The following is a 6,087-nucleotide window of genomic DNA, read 5'->3' as shown; positions in this document are numbered from 1 at the left end:
AACATAAAAAGTCTATACAAATGGCATAGAATATTTTTGTGCGTTGCAAGTACCTTAAAAAATCCAGTATTCAATTTGGCTTATCGTGCTTCGTTACGAACTTTAAACGAATTTTTTGGTTCCATACAGAACTTCTCACGAACTTTTTGGTTCCATGCAGAACTTGATACGAATTTTTTGGTTCCGTAAGGAATTTCTATAGAACTTCGGTGCAAACGTTAGTGTTAAGATTTTGCCCAAGAGTGAATAACAAAATATCAGAGCTACGAATATACGAACAACGAATTAAACTCTCAAATTAATCCACTGTTGTAATCAACATGGATAGATGGCATAAATCTAACATATATTTCACTTTTATTTTATTTTCACAATATTCATATCTAACAAACTGAAAAAAAACACATCTCCTCGGTTACAATCCGATTTCCTTTATATTTTCATTGCAAAGTTATTATTACAGCTGAAGCTGGAAAACCTCCAGCACCTAGAGCAAATTTTTTACCGGCTAGTAGGTATCGACGGTAGCTTTTCGTAGTTGTTAGCAATATATTCTTCAAAAGGATGAACTTGACTCTAACTTTCTCTATTCCTTTTCTATATTTGAAACAGTTCCGCAAATCTTGATTGTCATGATTGGGAATAACCTTGATGAGCAATCACATGAAAGCGCTCTCCATTTTTAAACTAAAATTGGAAACAGATAGTTAGAAAATTAATCATAAAAAAAATTAAAAAATAAAATTACTCACGTTTAATTTCGATTCCTCCTAGTTTGTTTTGGAAAAAGTTTATACAACCTCTGGTGAATAGATACGAATGTTTACATTTTTTAATATCGCCTGCTTTGGAAAAGCGATAATTCTAAGTTTCTTTTATATTGATGTTTAAAATAACAGCAATCTAAGTATTGGCCATGGTACAGAGGTAGCGTGTTCAGTTCTCACCTCGTTGGTTCAGGTTCAAATCTTCAAGCATGCAAATTTTTCAAGTAAGTATAAAACTCATTCACAGTTAAAGCGCAACATTAAATTAGAATAAATAGGTATAACAATCCAAAGCAAGGAAAAATATGATTCTTTTTTCATTAATTTTTATTTTTCGAGGTCTCGTGTGGAGGCTGAGTAGCCTTCTACTCTGCTTCAACTATGGACTTTGAAAGTATCGATAAGAACTTAAATTTAAGGCTGAGTAGAATGCTATTCATTCGTTAAACAAAGCTGAGTAAGCTTCTAAGAGCCTGTTTTATGGAACTTTTGGTTACTTGGGAATGAGCTTAACAGTTTTCGCCAGAAGCTTTCGAAATTTAGTCTAAGGCAACTTAGGTCTTCTCGATAGCATTTATTCATGTTCGTAAGAACTTTCCTCACATGGAGGCGCGTTTCATGTGTCCTTCAAGTTTCTGGGGAGTGAGGAATATTCCTACTATTATTATATTTGGTTGCAGTTTGAATTTTAGCTCTAGCTCTAGATCTAGTTTAAGTTCAAGGATGAGTTCTAGTTCAAATTGCAGTCCTAGTTCTATTTCTAGTTCTAGTTCTAGTTCTAGTTCTAGTTCAAGTTCTAGTTCTAGCTCTAGTTCTGCCTTAAATTCTAGTTCAAGTTCAAGTTCTAATCCTAATTCTATTTCAAGTTCAAGTTTAAGTTCTAGTTCTAATTCAAGTAACACAAGTTCTAGTTCTAAAACTAGTTCTAGTTCTAGTTCTAGTTCAAGTTCTAGTTCAAGTTCTAGTTGTAACCGGTTGGTTACAAATCGTTTGATTTTTGTTTTCATTTTTGTAGTATTGTATATTTAGCTCTAGAAAATTCATGTTCCTTGTCGAGTCTCACAACAAGATAGCACCACAGTAGGCTACATTTTACTGCTGGCTGCTGTCAATTCACAGAGGAGGAAAAGGAGGAAAGAAAAAGAGAACATGGAAGGCGAAAAGGAAGCTTGCTTCAGAAAAATTGGCTCTCTTCTGTACCAGGCGTCCGTGAGTAAAGTCCGGGTTGTGTTTAGTGTTCGTGAAATTCCACGGAATTCGCCCGGAAACACCGGTTGGCTTCCTCACGGCTCGGCCCGCAGATCCCTTGTGGTCTCGCGCCTAACCGTAAAAGACCATCATCATCGTCCTCGGGTTCTGAGGAACCCTAACTTCCAAGGAGGACTTCCCTTCTCGGCCTGTCCGGATACGGGGCACTCTCGTGGGCAGGCCGATTAAACGCCAAAGAAGGAAGACGCCTGCATTAACTGAGTCCAGCAACGCCCGCTGGCGCCGACAGTTTCGGCACTCCGTCGATCCGCCTATATATCGACGGCCCTCCTGCTTCCGGAACTGGATTTCCGGAGCTACGACGTCGCGACGCAAGACTACCAGCAGCACAACCACGGTTAGTGAGAATTTACACGCCACACAAGACACAGAACATTGTTTATACACACAGACAACACGCCACAAGAAAACGTTAATAAAAAAAAATCATAGAAACATGAAATTTCCGATTTGTTGTATTTTACCCGAAAAGTCCTTGGTTACCCAGTAGTCAGCCGGCTCTGAGGTTCCGTACTCTTAGAGTACCTTGCCTTGGCTGGTCTAGCCGCTGCTCAAGTAACCGTAACAAATGGCGCCCAACTAAAAGTCCGCGAAAGGTAACCAAGAGACGACCGCGTAGAATACAAAAATCTAAGGATTTTTTCTGACGGGAGGTGGCAGGGATTCGTGCGATCCACGAATGGCTGTCGCCGTACACCCATCAATTTAATGTAAAAAAGTGCTTGATATGATGTTTTGCGTTTGGTAAAGATCTCGACCAGAAGAAGGACCTTAAAAGTTTTTCAAAACCATTTTTCCCACTGAAGAATTCGATGGTTTTGGTTGTTCGCGTCCTTAGATAAAATCTATGTTGAGTTTTAATGTTGTAGCAGAGCATAATTTTATTTTAACATGTTTTTTTTAAATCAAATTTCATGGCAACACTTTTAACCCACACCTGTTTTCTTTGTAGCATATAAAAGCTGTCACTACTAGCCAGTCCGCTTAATCAAAACAAACATGGTTAAGCGGAAGAGATTCAAAGTGAAATATGAGCCAGTGGTGTTTCAATCCGTGGACTACGACGCTGACGATTCTGATTGCGATGGGTTAACGGAGATGCCGTGTCCGGTTAGCTCATCACATCCTAATTATCCAGTTGAGAGGCTAGCCGCAGATTTGCAAACATCGCTGACTTCATGGAGTAACCTGAATGCTCAGGGAAAGCTAGCGCCGAAGGATTTGGTAAGTACTCGGAAGCTCATGCACGCTTTGCAGCACGGTCTTCAGATCTTGTTGAAGGATGCAGAGACGAGATACTTCCCGATCATTGGTACTTGCGAGTACCGTCAACATGAACCATTAAATGATGAGCCCAAATCAGTGTTTTCAAATTATGATTCTAGTACGATAAATTCAAGTCCCGATTCCTGTTCTCAATCCTTAACATCAATCGGAACATCATCAAAACTTCGCCAACCCGGTTCTGAATCTGGATCTGAAATAGACGGATGTTACTGGAAACATAACCCTCCGAACAATCGTAAAGCGGATTACGATTCTAGTACATCCGGATATAGAACCAAAGACGACAGGTTGGAAGAAAATATGATGCGAATTGTTCAGTGTCTAGTAGATGCTCGTTTAAATCCTCTATTAGAAAAATTCAAATATGCTAAAGTCAGAAAGAAATTATAAAACTATTTTTCAAATTCGAAATATTAAAAACGGCTGAAAATTGGATCTGTGATTTAGGAATATGGAAGACACTGTGATATACTTGTTTCGTAAACCTTTTTCTTTATTTATTCAATTTGTCTGTTAGTTCTTTTTAATTCTTCAATTTCATTTATTGATCGCGGAGAGGCTTGATTTAGTTGGATTGGTTATTCGGACGGCATTCCTGGTGCAATGGTGTATCCATGGGAGCAGAGGAGAATGGACGAACCCATCTGAATCAGGTCACCCGTATCAGTAATGAACCTAGAAAAAGAAAGAATAAAGAGATATAAATTCATTAAAATTTCCAACATTAGTATCAACACACCCACGCAATAGACTAGAGTTGCAGAACTTTGCTAGTCGTCATAGGTGGGGTGTTTAAGTGACAAAACCAAAAAAAAAAAAAGAAATAATAAACCAATTGGTACTGACCTCAACAATTAATCTGGAAATCCGTAGCGGCACAGGCAACCGCCGACGATGGAAGAGGAAACCCGTTGTGGCTCTTCCATGGTGCTTCGTTATGCGGTGTGTTCGCGGGGGGATTGCCCACCGAGCATTGGCCAGCTCTAAAAATAAAGAAAGAAGGATCACTCTAACCATTCAATGATGGTTATTAAATACTTGTTTCGTGTACTCACCTATTTTATCTTTCGCTGCAAAGGTTTTTTAATATGGTTTTCTGGGATCATTATACGGTTCGCTGCATGTCTCTTTTACTTCAGAAAGATGACATTTAGCAGCAACCTTCCATCCCCAAATTTGTGCGACGATCGTCAACCTAAAAAAAAAAAATATTAAATAAATAAATGAACCCTTAACACGTCCTAATGTTTATTAAAACATACCTTAACATATCGATGCAATGCTGCCTAAATCCGTGGTCGTAAAATGAGTCGAATGATCGCAAGTTTTCAACATTATCAACTAAAAAATAAACATATTAACACGCATCGGTATGTTGTGACAAGTCGATATGACGTCTGTTGATCTGTCATGATCATGATATTGCCCGCCCCGTATTTGCCCGCTCGTGAGGATCATTTTGAAAGTGATCTAAATTACAAATAGGGTACTGTATATATTCGTGTTGTAAATAGGGTAGTGTAATTTTGCAAAATTATTGTTGTAATGTTTAACAATTAGTACGATCGATCGTTTAAGTGTTGCGCAACATAGTGATAAGTATTTTAGTTTATTTTAAATTGTTTTTTTAACACTAGTGCTTGTTGAATTAAAAATATGTTGATTTTGGTGAAACAAATAAAGTGGAAATTGAAAGTTTGATTGTGCATGTAATTACAATAGTGATATAAGTTAAGTGAATAGTTTTAGATTATATTTGTGATGCACGTTTAAATGAATTTAACCTGTTGTGTGTTATTTATTACCACGTTTGGATTTTTATTTAATGTGCGTTTTCAAATATGATCTGTGATATTCATGTTAATTTATTATTCTCTAGTTGTAAGTTACTTTTAATGATGCGTGCACGTTTATTTATAATTTGGCCTGTTTATCATTTATTTATTTATTTATTTATTCACCATAGTCTTAAAATAATTTTAATTTCCAGTGCACGTTGAATTAAAGTTTGTTTTTATTTATTATTTTATGCATGTTTAGCCCTTAAGATGCATTGCAAATATGAAAAATTTAATTATGCTTTGTCGTTTTAAATGTAATATGTCTGCCACAATTCGATAAATGCGAAGGATTGTTCTGGAAACAAAAAAATGCAAAACACTTCGTATTTTCACATTTTTTCATTGGAGTGGTGGATAGTGTAACCGGTTGGTTACAAATCGTTTGATTTTTGTTTTCATTTTTGTAGTATTGTATATTTAGCTCTAGAAAATTCATGTTCCTTGTCGAGTCTCACAACAAGATAGCACCACAGTAGGCTACATTTTACTGCTGGCTGCTGTCAATTCACAGAGGAGGAAAAGGAGGAAAGAAAAAGAGAACATGGAAGGCGAAAAGGAAGCTTGCTTCAGAAAAATTGGCTCTCTTCTGTACCAGGCGTCCGTGAGTAAAGTCCGGGTTGTGTTTAGTGTTCGTGAAATTCCACGGAATTCGCCCGGAAACACCGGTTGGCTTCCTCACGGCTCGGCCCGCAGATCCCTTGTGGTCTCGCGCCTAACCGTAAAAGACCATCATCATCGTCCTCGGGTTCTGAGGAACCCTAACTTCCAAGGAGGACTTCCCTTCTCGGCCTGTCCGGATACGGGGCACTCTCGTGGGCAGGCCGATTAAACGCCAAAGAAGGAAGACGCCTGCATTAACTGAGTCCAGCAACGCCCGCTGGCGCCGACAGTTTCGGCACTCCGTCGATCCGCCTATATATCGA

At 38.2% G+C, this 6,087-nt stretch overlaps 1 long non-coding RNA gene across 1 annotated transcript; it reads right to left on the bottom strand.

Moving 5' to 3' along the window:
• Positions 1-3,659: 3,659 nt before the first annotated feature.
• Positions 3,660-4,828, bottom strand: LOC129739991 (uncharacterized). The gene is made up of 4 exons (XR_008736054.1): positions 4,586-4,828; positions 4,379-4,518; positions 4,170-4,306; positions 3,660-3,998 (listed from the first exon to the last, which is right to left on the bottom strand). It is a non-coding gene; the product is annotated as an uncharacterized LOC129739991 (long non-coding RNA).
• Positions 4,829-6,087: the final 1,259 nt, after the last annotated feature.

The sequence above is a fragment of the Uranotaenia lowii genome, chromosome 1, assembly GCF_029784155.1.
Source record: "Uranotaenia lowii strain MFRU-FL chromosome 1, ASM2978415v1, whole genome shotgun sequence".
Classification (NCBI taxonomy): domain Eukaryota; kingdom Metazoa; phylum Arthropoda; class Insecta; order Diptera; family Culicidae; genus Uranotaenia; species Uranotaenia lowii.
Note: the sequence above shows the minus strand (reverse complement) of the source record. Positions and strands in the feature narration are given on the sequence as shown.